Source organism: Bufo bufo, chromosome 1 (assembly GCF_905171765.1).
Source record: "Bufo bufo chromosome 1, aBufBuf1.1, whole genome shotgun sequence".
NCBI classification, from domain to species: domain Eukaryota; kingdom Metazoa; phylum Chordata; class Amphibia; order Anura; family Bufonidae; genus Bufo; species Bufo bufo.
The window spans coordinates 18,483,248-18,496,851 of NC_053389.1; positions in this window are offsets into that span (position 1 = coordinate 18,483,248).

The following is a 13,604-nucleotide window of genomic DNA, read 5'->3' on the forward strand; positions in this document are numbered from 1 at the left end:
AGAAGTGGGTCAGTCCTGTTTCCTACCAAAGGGAGGGGTTGCAGTTCTAGTTTATTCCAGTTTAGACTTGATAGTGGAGCTGAGAAGACATGAAAGAAGTAGCAGTGAGGGGAAAATTCAACCTGCTGCAACAGGAGTCTCTCCAGAGGGAAGCAGCTCATAGAGCACCTAACTCCTTGCTAATTTACTTACAGGAGGGGGACAACAGCCCAAGGCACCCCAATCCAAGGATACCAGAACCGACCGAAAGTCCAGTGACCCGACCCAAGCCGAGTTTAGCACAGCTGAAAAAAAAAGCTGAGTTATTAAGTTTGTCTGCCAGTTTATGCCAAAACCTGCTGGAACCAAGAGAAAGCCTGAGTATTGTCTGGATATAAGCTGATGCAAGTAAAGCTGTTGAACTTTATCAAGGTCTGGACTTGATTTATTGTCTATCTCCTACCTCAACTATCCACCTTTATTGCTTCGGAGCCTAACCAGTGACACACACAAAGAGTATTAGGGGCCGCACCACCAATGGCGGATTATAATAGAGGCGTTTGGGTTGGCAGCCCCAGGCCTGGCATTGCTGGGGGGGCCCAACGCCGACCCACACACACAAATACTGCAGCAGGACACGGGAGCGCATAGTTCCCTGCCCCGCAGCCGATCACTGTCTTTGGCTTCAAGCCTAGTAGGCCTGTGGCCTATGCAGTAGTAAAATCCTGCCACAGACAGGTGTGATGACGTCATCACGCGCGTGTCATGGGATGCATCACAGTGATGTGTGTGTGCCTGTCAGGCCCGTACCACAGAGAGGAGCGCCGGGTGAATATTAGCTTTCAGGGTTTTATTTTTATTTTTTTTATGTGCCAACTTTGGGGGGGGGGGGGTACAGGAGGATATATTAGTGAAGGGATAGTAGGGGCAAATTACTATATTGGGGACAAATTACTATATCGGGGGCAAATTACTATATAGGGGCTGTGTGGGGGGAAATTACTATATGGGGGCTATGTAGGGGCGAATTATCATATGGGGGCAGTGCCGGGGAAAATTACTGTGTGAGGGGAAATTACTGTGTGGGGGGAAATTATTATAGGAGGGATTACTATGTGGGAGCAGTGTGGGGGAAAATTACTATTTTAGGGCTGTGTGGGGGCAAATTATATATGGGGGCAAAGTACCATATGGGGGCAGTGCCGGGGCAAATTACTGTGTGAGGGGAAATTATTATAGGAGATTACTATGTGGGGGCAGTGTGGGGGAAATTACTATATGGGGGCAGTGTGGGGGGAAATTACTATATGGTGGCAGTTCCGGGGCAAATTACTGTGTGAGGAGAAATTATTATAGGAGGGATTACTATGTGGGGAAATTACTATATGAGAACAGTGTGGGGGATATTGCTATTGGGGAGGCACTGTAGGGGCATTTTTATTACAGGGACATATTAGGGGACATTATTTTTGGGGACACTATACAGGGATTATTACCTGGAGCACAATATAGGGTGTTATTATTATTACTGTTGACACCAGGGGCGGACACAGGCAGCAAAGGGCCCCTGTGCAAAGGACTCACCTGGGCCCCCCCCCGTCCAAACCACACATACAAATAAAAATATCTTGTGAATATGTTTACAATATGTATATATATTCTTTTCATATTAAGCAACGCCTCTAACTCTGCCCAAAGCACAACTATACACACCCAGCCACCACATTGCAATTATTCCCCCTTTGTGTCAGTACATAGTAGTTATGTCCAGATATGTGCCCCCTCACAGTAGTAATGGTCAGATATGTGCCCCCTCACAGTAGTAATGGTCAGATATGTGCTCCCTCACAGTAGTAATGGTCAGATATTTTCCCCCTCACAGTAGTAATGGTCGGATATGTGCCCCCTCACAGTAGTAATGGTCAGATATGAGCCCCCTCAAAGTAGTAATGGTCAGATATGTGCCCCCTCACAGTAGTCATGGTCAGATATGTGCCCCCTCACAGTAGTTATGTCCAGATATGTGCCCCCCTCACGGTAGTTATGTCCAGATATGTGCCCCCTCACAGTAGTTATGTCCAGATATGTGCCCTCTCACAGTAGTTATGTCCAGATATGTGCCCCTTCACAGCAGTAATAATCAGATATGTGCCCCCTCACAGTAGTAATGGTCAGATATGTGCCCCCTCACAGTAGTAATGGTCAGATATGTGCCCCCTCACAGTAGTTATGTCCAGATATGTGCCCCCCTCACAGTAGTAATGGTCAGATATGTGCCCCCTAAGAGTAGTAATAATCAGATATGTGCCCCCTCACAGTAGTAATGGTCGGATATGGGCCCCTCACAGTAGTAATGGTCAGATATGTGCCCCCTCACAGGAAGTTAAAAATATATACTCACCTAGTTCCTGATGATCACAGTTCAGCCGCTGGCGCTCCGCAGCAGTAGCAGGATGTAGTGTCACACGCTCCTCCTCCTACACAGACGGGCAGTGTGATGAGTGACACTACATCCTGCTACTGCTGTGGAGCCAGGGCCGTATTTAGATTTGATGCTGCCCTATGGGATTTTAGTGCCAGCTTCCTCCCCCAATGAAGTCCATAGCTGACGGTAAAATGCTCCCTAGGCCTTCAGCTGTCCCTCAGGACTCCCTCATACACTTGGACAACGGGGGCGTTACCATTACACCTAGAGGCTCCGCCTCTCTGAAACTGCCACGCCCTCTGCTCTGTAACATGGCCCAGTGGGATGACATTTTCACTGCCAGGCCCTGTCAAAGTAGAGACAGCAGAGCCTCTAGGTGTAATGGTAACGCCCCCGTTGCTCCTAGAGGATCATTTGCATATATTCAAATATATATATTTTTCTTAATAATGCAGCATATGTGAACATGGGCCCAACACAGACGGCACTGATGGGGGGCTTTAGCGCTGCCCTAGCCATTTTACAGGCTTAAGCATATCCATTAGTGCCAGTGACATCACCGGGCTCACTCCCAGGCGGAAGCCTCCCCCAAATAGTATCCCCAGTGGTAATAAGGCTCCCTACAGTGCCCTCAGTACTAATAAGGCCTCCCTATAGGGCACCTCTTATAATCTATAGGGCACTTCTATAGAGCCCTCAGTAGTAGTAATGCCCTCCACCACTGCCCACAGTATTTATAATGTTCCCTGCAGTGCCCCCTGTAATTATAATACCTCCTGCTGTACCTCCCAGTTCATCTCTGTAGTGCCCCCATAAATTATAATGCCCGAACTCTCCCTCCAGCCTTCTATACCATGCAGTCCCATGTAAATAACACCAGTCGGCTCCCACCAGTCTTCTATATGATAAAGTCCCATGTAAATAACCTATCTTCCTTACAGTCTTCTATACCATGCAGTCCCATGTAAATAACTTCACTCCTCTCCCTTCAGTCTTCTATACCATGCAGTGCCATGTAAATAACACCAGTCCTCTCCCTACAGTCCTATGTAAATAACTTCTCTTCCACAGTCCCATGTAAATAACTTAAATCCTCTCCTTCACCCCCCTCCAACACATAGTTCCATATAAATAACATCACCCCTTACCCTCCAATCTTCTAAAATATCCAGTCCCATGTAAATAACACCAGTCATCTCTCTCCAATCTTCTAGAACATACAGTCCATGTAAAAAACATATATCTTTTTTATAGTCTTCTATAACATACAGTCCTATGTAACTGACACCCCTCCCCTCCCTTCAGCCCCTCTAACATACAGTCCCAGTTAAATAACATATTTCCCTCCCACTAAGCAGGGAGGAGGTATAATGGGGAGAACCACATCTCCCAGCATTTCTCTGGCACTTACATTCATTCCATGGCATCACAGGTCTCCACTGCTGGTCACATGACGGTGACCTCATCACAGGTCCTACCTCCACTTCCACTGCTGAAAAGATCACATGACTATGATGTCATTGAAGGTCCTTCAGCTATGGCGTGTAGACAAAAACGGGCCGCAGATTCGCAGTAAGTGCTAATCAGGACCCCACCCCCAAAACTCAGCCCCCTCCCGACCTCCACACCAAGGTGCCCAGGTTACCCTGTTCATAACATAATTTTAAAAAATGCCTCTGCTGGCACTGGGATGGGCCCCCTCCCTTGCTGGGCCCCTGTGCAGCTGAACCAGCTGCCGTACCAACCATTTTCTCCAGTCTCAGGAAACTTCTAGCAGCTTGGAAAATGTAGCAAAAGTGTCCCACGCCTGTATTGCGCGCGTAATGAATATTACATTGCCGATTTTTTGCAATCGAGAAAATATTCGCCCAAATATTCGTGTAATATCGCAAATTCGAATATAGCCCCTGCCGCTCATCACTAGACACTATAGGGACATTTGGGGTCATTTATCAGACTGGTGTAAAGTAGAACTGGCTTAGTTGCCCACAGCAGCCAATCAGATTCCACCTTTCATATTTGACAGCTCTTTTGGAAATCCAGTTCTACTTTACACCAGTTTGATAAATGACTCCAATTATGTCTTCTGGGGTCAGTATTTCTTCAGCAGTATAGTACCTGGGGCATTGGGGGCACAACGGGCACAGTATTGGGAGTGGCAGCAGGATGACACTGTGGGGATACCAGGATGGGGAGGTTGATGGAAAAATTGAGATATTTAACGTGTCTGTGTTACAAAGACTGTAGAGACGAGATGCGGCTGAAATAATTAGTCATGGTGGTCTGGGTCTAACGGAGGAGAAGAGGAAAGAGAAGGTCTACATGACAGGAGATGTCCCTGGATGTAAGAGGTATGTGGTGCTGTATTCCCCTATATGTAGAGCTGCCTCACTACTGTAATTATATGTATTTTAAATTTGGCAACTAAAAATTTAACTTGGCTCCTAAATTTTTCAGTTTAGGAGCCAATCTGGGGTAATTTGCGGTATTTTTTTTAGTCTGGAGTACTGTGTGCTGCTGTGTCCTAGATGAATGTGATGTCATATGGTCAAGAAGCACCGCAGCCTCTTCATACAGGGAGGGGCCCGATTTGGGTGGACATCCCCGGGCCTACTCTGCACTTAATCCGCCCCTGCGCACCACCCCACTTGGCATTCATATCAACCTGTTACTCCATTGGCACTTGTTCAGGGCAGTACTATATGGTGGTGCTATATAAATACTTGGTATTAATATTACTAGGGTGGGCAGATCTCAGACTACTGACCTGATAACGATGGTCCTATTTAAGGGAGGGTGGGGGCATACAAACCCAACCGAATTAAGACATAGCAGAGCCAACCTATAATGGTCCAGACCATCTTCAGACCCTGTTATCACTGCTGCCGCAGACTCATCTACAGGGGGTCCAGTAATGTCCTCTTATATTGTGCCTGCCCCTCCCCCGCAGCCTCCATCCGCACCCTATAATCCCGTCCAGCGCGGTCAGTTCTAGAGAACTTCCACATAAATCGCTTTCTCCAGGCTGATCACAAACCTCCCACCGCAGCTGAACTATTACTCTGACAGATGCGCCGGCCGATCCTCAGAGAGGCACTGAGCGGTATTAATCCCAGGCTGGGAAGAAGGATTTTTTTTTTTGCAATTATCTAATAAACTGATTACAGAACTTTCTAATAATACAGACTCATTTTACTGTCTAGTGATTAACAATCTGCGCGGCGAACAGTTGTGTTCAAAATAATAGCAGTGTGTTTTAAAAACGTGAATAAAGCTCAAAATCCTTCTAATGGCTTCTATTTCCATCCACACAGATGCATTGAGAACACTACACATTCTATTCCAAATCAAAACATGAAGAAAAATATATCAAATTTGTGTTGTTCCTCTAAAAAAACTGAAGAAAAGTGAATATTAGACTGTTCAAAAAAATAGCAGTGTTTGTATTCTTCTTTACAAACTCAAACACTCACTATATAAACTGAGAAATGTCTGAAGATTTTCTTTCCTCTGAATCCCGTCACTAATATTTAGTTGTATAACCGCTGCCTCCGAGAACTGCTGGACGTCTGTGCTGCTCAGAGTCACCACCTTCGGGCCCCTGTGAACAGGTATTCCAGCCCAGGATGATTGGACGACATTCCACTGTTCTTCTCTATTTCTTGGTTTTGCCTCAGAAACTGCATTTTTGATGTCACCCCACAAGTTTTCTATTGGATTTAGATCCGAGGATTGGGCCGGCCGCTCCATAACGTCAGTCTTGTTGGTCTGGAGCCAAGATGTTGCCCGTTTACTGGTGTGTTTGGGGTCGTTGTCTTGTTGGAACACCCATTTCAAGGGCATTTCCTCTTCAGCATAAGGCAGCCTGACCTCTTCCAGTATTCTGATGGATTCAGACTGATCCATGATCCCTGGTCTGCGATAAATAGGCCCAACACCATAGTATGAGACACATCCCCATATCATGATGCTTGTCCACCATGCTTTACTGTCTTCACAGTGTACTGTGCCTGGAATTCAGTGTTTGGGGGTCGTCTGACAAACTGTCTCCGGCCACTAGACCCAAAAAGAACAATCTTACTTCCATCAGACCACAGAATGTCTCTCTAGGCCGTCAATGTGCTCTTTGGCAGATTGTAAGCTCTTCAGCACATGTCTTTTCTTCAACAGTGGGACTTTGCGGAGACTTCTTGAAGAGCTACTGTGGAACAAATTGCTGACAACGTTCCTGCTGGTAACGATAAAAAGGTGTCAGGATTCACAGGACATCACAGTTTGCTGTAAATGGGGCGTTTTACCCGCAGACTGTTAAAAGGGCCCATGTTGAGCCCTGCCCACCACCGAAAGTGCCTACAATGGACATGTGAGCATCAGAACTGGAGCAAGGAGCTATGGAAGAAGGTGGCCCGGTCTGATAGACTTCATCACATCATGTGGATGGGTGCCTATATGTCACTTACTGAGGAAGAGATGGCGCCAGGTGCACTATGGGAAGAAGGCAGATTAGTCTGATAAATCATATGGATGGCCGGGGGCATGTGCGGTACTTACCTTGAGAGGAGATGGCACTGCCTGTGCTGTACATAGTGCGCCCTGCGCTGCCTGTGCCGTTCATAGTGCGCCTGCGCTGCCTGTGCTGTTCATAGTGCGCCCTGCGCTGCCTGTGCTGTTCATAGTGCGCCCTGTGCTGTACATAGTGCGCCCTGCGCTGCCTGTGCTGTACATAGTGCGCCCTGCGCTGCCTGTGCTGTACATAGTGCGCCCTGCGCTGCCTGTGCTGTTCATAGTGTGCCTTGCGCTGCCTGTGCTGTACATAGTGCGCCCTGCACTGCCTGTGCTGTACATAGTACGCCCTGCGCTGCCTGCGCTGTACATAGTGCGCCCTGCGCTGCCTGTGCTGTACATAGTGCGCCCTGCGCTGCCTGTGCTGTACATAGTGCGCCCTGCGCTGCCTGTGCTGTACATAGTGCGCCCTGCGCTGCCTGTGCCATACATAGTGCGCCCTGCGCTGCCTGTGCTGTTCATAGTGCGCCCTGTGCTGCCTGTGCCGTACATAGTGCGCCCTGCGCTGCCTGTGCCGTACATAGTGCGCCCTTCTCTGCCTGTGCCGTTCATAGTGCGCCTGCGCTGCCTGTGCTGTTCATAGTGCGCCCTGCGCTGCCTGTGCTGTACATAGTGCGCCCTGCGCTGCCTGTGCTGTACATAGTGCGCCCTGATCCCTGTGCTGTACATAGTGCGCCCTGCGCTGCCTGTGCTGTACATAGTGTGCCCTGCGCTGCCTGTGCCGTTCATAGTGCGCCCTGTGCTGTACATAGTGCGCCCTGCGCTGCCTGTGCTGTACATAGTGCGCCCTGCGCTGCCTGTGCTGTTCATAGTGTGCCTTGCGCTGCCTGTGCTGTACATAGTGCGCCCTGCACTGCCTGCGCTGTACATAGTACGCCCTGCGCTGCCTGCGCTGTACATAGTGCGCCCTGTGCTGCCTGTGCTGTACATAGTGCGCCCTGCGCTGCCTGTGCCGTACATAGTGCGCCCTGCGCTGCCTGTGCTGTACATAGTGCGCCCTGCGCTGCCTGTGCTGTACATAGTGCGCCCTGCGCTGCCTGTGCTGTTCATAGTGCGCCCTGCACTGCCTGCGCTGTACATAGTACGCCCTGCGCTGCCTGCGCTGTACATAGTGCGCCCTGCGCTGCCTGCGCTGTACATAGTGCGCCCTGCGCTGCCTGTGCTGTACATAGTGCGCCCAGCGCTGCCTGTGCTGTTCATAGTGTGCCTTGCGCTGCCTGCGGTGTACATAGTGCGCCCTGCACTGCCTGTGCTGTACATAGTACGCCCTGCGCTGCCTGCGCTATACATAGTGCGCCCTGCGCTGCCTGTGCCGTACATAGTGCGCCCTGCGCTGCCTGTGCCGTACATAGTGCGCCCTGCGCTGCCTGTGCCGTACATAGTGCGCCCTGCGCTGCCTGTGCTGTACATAGTGCGCCCTGCGCTGCCTGTGCTGTTCACAGTGCGCCCTGCGCTGTCTGTGCTGTTCATAATGCTCTCTGCGCTGCCTGTGCTGTACATAGTGCGGCCTGCGCTGCCTGTGCTGTACATAGTGCGCCCTTCTCTGCCTGTGCCGTACATAGTGCGCCCTGCGCTGCCTGTGCTGTACATAGTGCGCCCTGCGCTGCCTGTGCTGTACATAGTGCGCCCTGCGCTCCCTGTGCTGTACATAGTGCGCCCTGCACTGCCTGTGCTGTACATAGTGCGCCCTGTGCTGCCTGTGCTGTACATAGTGCGCCCTGCGCTGCCTGTGCTGTACATAGTGCGCCCTGCGCTGCCTGTGCTGTACATAGTGCGCCTTGCGCTCCCTGTGCCGTACATAGTGCGCCCTGCGCTGCCTGTGCTGTACATAGTGCGCCTTGCGCTGCCTGTGCTGTACATAGTGCGCCCTGCGCTCCCTGTGCTGTACATAGTGCGCCCTGCACTGCCTGTGCTGTACATAGTGCGCTCTGTGCTGCCTGTGCTGTACATAGTGCGCTCCCTGTGCTGTACATAGTGCGCCTTGCGCTCCCTGTGCCGTACATAGTGCGCCCTGTGCTGCCTGTGCTGTACATAGTGCGCCCTGCGCTCCCTGTGTTGTACATAGTGCGCCCTGCACTGCCTGTGCTGTACATAGTGCGCTCTGTGCTGCCTGTGCTGTACATAGTGCGCTCCCTGTGCCGTACATAGTGCGCCTTGCGCTCCCTGTGCTGTACATAGTGTGCCCTGCGCTGCCTGTGCTGTACATAGTGCGCCCTGCGCTGCCTGTGCTGTACATAGTGCGCCCTGCGCTCCCTGTGCTGTGCATAGTGTGCCCTGCACTGCCTGTGCTGTACATAGTGCGCTCTGTGCTGCCTGTGCTGTACATAGTGCACCCTGCGCTGCCTGTGCTGTACATAGTGCGCTCCCTGTGCCGTACATAGTGCAACCTGCGCTGCCTGTGCTGTACATAGTGCGCCCTGTGCTGCCTGTGCTGTACATAGTGCGCCCTGCGCTGCCTGTGCTGTACATAGTGCGCCCTGCGCTGCCTGTGCTGTACATAGTGCGCCCTGCACTGCCTGTGCTGTACATAGTGCGCTCTGTGCTGCCTGTGCTGTACATAGTGCGCTCCCTGTGCCGTACATAGTGCTGTGCTGTACATAGTGCGCCCTGCGCTGCCTGTCCTGTACATAGTGCCCCCTGCGCTGCCTGTGCTGTACATAGTGCGCCCTGCGCTGCCTGTGCTGTACATAGTGCCCCCTGCGCTGCCTGTGCTGTACATAGTGCGCCCTGCGCTGCCTGTGCTGTACATAGTGCCCCCTGCGCTGCCTGTGCTGTACATAGTGCGCCCTGCGCTGCCTGTGCTGTACATAGTGCCCCCTGCGCTGCCTGTGCTGTACATAGTGCCCCCTGCGCTGCCTGTGCTGTACATAGTGCGCCCTGCGCTGCCTGTGCTGTACATAGTGCGCCCTGCGCTGCCTGTGCTGTTAATAGTGCGCCCTGCGCTGCCTGTGCTGTACATAGTGCGCCCTGCACTGCCTGTGCTGTACATAGTGCGCCCTGCGCTGCCTGTGCTGTACATAGTGCGCCCTGCGCTGCCTGTGCTGTACATAGTGCGCCCTGCGCTGCCTGTGTTGTACATAGTGCGCCCTGCACTGCCTGTGCTGTACATAGTGCGCCTTGCGCTCCCTGTGCCGTACATAGTGCGCCCTGTGCTCATGAATGGCAGGAAAAGTCTGAGGCATATTGGTACACTATACACTTTTTCCAGGGTGCGGGTGCCAACAGAGAGGGCTCTGAGTGCCGCCTTTGGCACCCGTGCCATAGATTCGCCACCACTGCTCCAGCGGCTAAAACGTGGGTACAGATGTCAACCTCCATTGTCTTAAAGGAACATCGCATTATGCCTATTGCAGGGCATGAGTGGGCGGAGCATGACATTCTTTGTCCCCTTCAGGCCCTGCACTGGAGGACATAATATCTGTGCATTTAGTAGTTACCAGTTGTCCACATGGCCGGAGGGATTTGCTGGGAACGTTAGAGAAATGTTAGAGAAACGCAGAGAATGTTTTGCACCAAACAAACCTCCGCATGCAATATACATTTTTTACAAAAGCATCTAATAAACCATTTTGATTATTAAACCTCATTAAATTTATCTTTACTGTTCCTATAAATGCAGGAAATGTTGTTTTTAAAATACAGAATACGAAATTTCCTATCTTTTCCTCAAAATGAGAAAGCACTCGGTATCCAGAGGGTTAACAGGCAGGAAGAATAGAGGCAGAGATGGAAGGTGGAAGGTGCTGCCAGCGCTGATGTGCTTCTCAGATATGACGAGTCAAGACTCTGCTATAATCAGACGGGCCCCTGACTCACCGGGGGCCGGGATCCTCACATTATAAACCACAACCTGAGAGATAACGAGAGGCAGGAGGAAATGTCATCATGTGCAGCCGGCGCCTCGCTCCCTCACTCACAATGTGATGGCCCAGAATTTACATAGAGAGGAGATGAGATTGGAGATGATGATGGTCAAGTGGAGGGGGCGCAGAGCCGGGGAGGTGATCATTACCGCCTGCTATGGGTGACACCCCCACCTTCACAGGGGGCGCCGCGGAGGGAGAGGGTGTGATTTACTCCAGGGGCTATGAGGATCTAAAGAGTGATAGAAATTAGGTGTATACAGGGGGACAGAAAGTAACATGTGGCCCTAGTGCAGAGGTGCAGGAAGTAACATAGGGGCCCTAGAGCAGGGGTGCAGGAAGTAACATAGGGGCCCTAGAGCAGGGGTGCAGGAAGTAAAATGGGGCCTAGAGCAGGGGTGCAGGAAGTAACATAGGGGCCCTAGAGAAGGGGTGCAGGAAGTAACATAGGGGCCCTAGAGCAGGGGTGCAGGAAGTAACATAGGGGTCCTAGAGCAGGGGTGCAGGAAGTAACATAGGTGCCCTAGAGAAGAGGTGCAGGAAGTAACATAGGGGCCCTAGAGCAGGGGTGCAGGAAGTAACATAGAGGTCCTAGAGCAGGGGTGCTGGAAGTAACATAGGGGTCCTAGAGCAGGGGTTCAGGAAGTAACATCCCTATGTTACTTCCTGCACCCCTGCTCTAGGCCCCATTTTACTTCCTGCACCCCTGATCTATGGCCCCTATGTTACTTCCTGCACCCCTGCTCTAGAGCAGGGGTGCAGGAAGTAACATAGGGGCCCTAGAGCAGGAATGCAGGAAGTAACATAGGGGCCCTAGAGCAGGGGTGCAGGAAGTAACATAGGGGCCCTAGAGCAGGAATGCAGGAAGTAAAATGGGGCATAGAGCAGGGGTGCAGGAAGTAACATAGGGGCCCTAGAGCAGGGGTGCAAGAAGTAACATAGGGGCCCTAGAGCAGGAATGCAGGAAGTAACATAGGGGCCCTGGAGCAGGGGTGCAGAAAGAAACATAGGGGCCCTAGAGCAGGGGTGCAGGAAGTAACATGCGCCTTAGAGCATACCCCCCAACTTTGTAAACGAAAAGAGGGACACATTGTGCGGCGCACAAAGCGTGCCGTGGCAAATTTTTTCTACACTAGGCCACGCCTCTAACTCCGCCCAAAATATAACTATACACCTAATCCCACCCAGTCCCCTTAATGCCCCACATAGTAATTATTCCCCCTTCAAGCCACCACACAGTATTTATGCCCACATTGTGTCTTCACAGAATTATGCCCAGCTGTGCCCCCAATAATATGCCCACATTGTGCCCCCATTAATATGCCGACACTGTGCCCCCAGTAATATGCCGACACTGTGCCCCCAGTAATATGCCCACACTTTGCCCCCCCCAGTATTATGCCCACATTGTGCCCCCAGTAATATGCCAACACTGTGCCCCCAGTAATATGCCGACACTGTGCCCCCAGTAATATGCCGACACTGTGCCCCCAGTAATATGCTGACACTGTGCCCCCAGTAATATGCCGACACTGTGCCCCCAGTAATATGCCGACACTGTGCCCCCCCCCCAGTATTATGCCCACATTGTGCCCCCAGTAATATGCCCACATTGTGCCCCTCACAGAAATTAAAAAAAAAAACACCACATACTTACCTTCTTCCAAACAGCAGCCGCAGCAGCAGGACATCGGCTGCTCTAGTCTGTGCGGGAGGCGGAGCCGAGGCTGACTGCCGGCCCCGCCCCCCGCATAGACGAGAGGTGTGGAGAGACGGCGCCCGGCAGGGGGGAGGAATGATAAAGCAGGGAGCCGATGCCAGCTCTCTGCTTCATCATAATATAGGCAACAGTCTCTGCTTCCTATGGACGCAGGGACACCTGCCAGAAAGCGGGACATAGCTCCCCCGTACCAACAGTGGGACGGCCTCTGTAATCAGGGACTGTCCCGCCGGATCCGGGACGGTTAGGAGGAAGTAACGTGGGCCTAGACAAGGGGTGCAGGAAGTAAAATGGGGCCTAGAGCAGGGGTGCAGGAAATAATATGGGGCCTAGAGCAGAGGTGCAGGAAATAATATGGGGCCTAGAGCAGAGGTGCAGGAAATAATATGGGGCCTAGAGCAGGGGTGCAGGAAATAATATGGGGCCTAGAGCAGGGGTGCAGGAAGTAATATGGGGCCTAGAGCAGGGATGCAGGAAATAATATGGGGCCTAGAGCAGGGGTGCAGGAAGTAATATGGGGCCTAGAGCAGGGGTGCAAGAAGAAATATGGGGCCTAGAGCAGGGGTGCAGAAAGTAAAATGGGGCCTAGAGCAGGTGTGCAGGAAGTAATATGGCGCCTAGAGCAGGGGTGCAGGAAGTAATATGGGCCTAGACAAGGGGTGCAGGAAGTAATATGGGCCTAGACAAGGGGTGCAGGAAGTAATATGGGGCCTAGATCTGGGGTGCAGGAAATAATATGGGGCCTAGAGCAGAGGTGCAGGAAGCAATATGAGGCCTAGAGCAGGGGTGCAGGAAGTAACATGGGCCTAGACAAGGGGTGCAGGAAGTAATATGGGGTCTAGAGCAGGGGTGCAGGAAGTAATATGGGGCCTAGAGCAGGGGTGCAGAAAGTAATATGGGACCTAGAGCAGGGGTGCAGGAAGTAATATGGGACCTAGAGCAGAGGTGCAGGAAGTTATATGAGGCCTAAAGCAGGGGTGCAGGAAGTAACATGGGCCTAGACAAGGGGTGCAGGAAGTAATATGGGGTCTAGAGCAGGGGTGCAGGAAGTAAT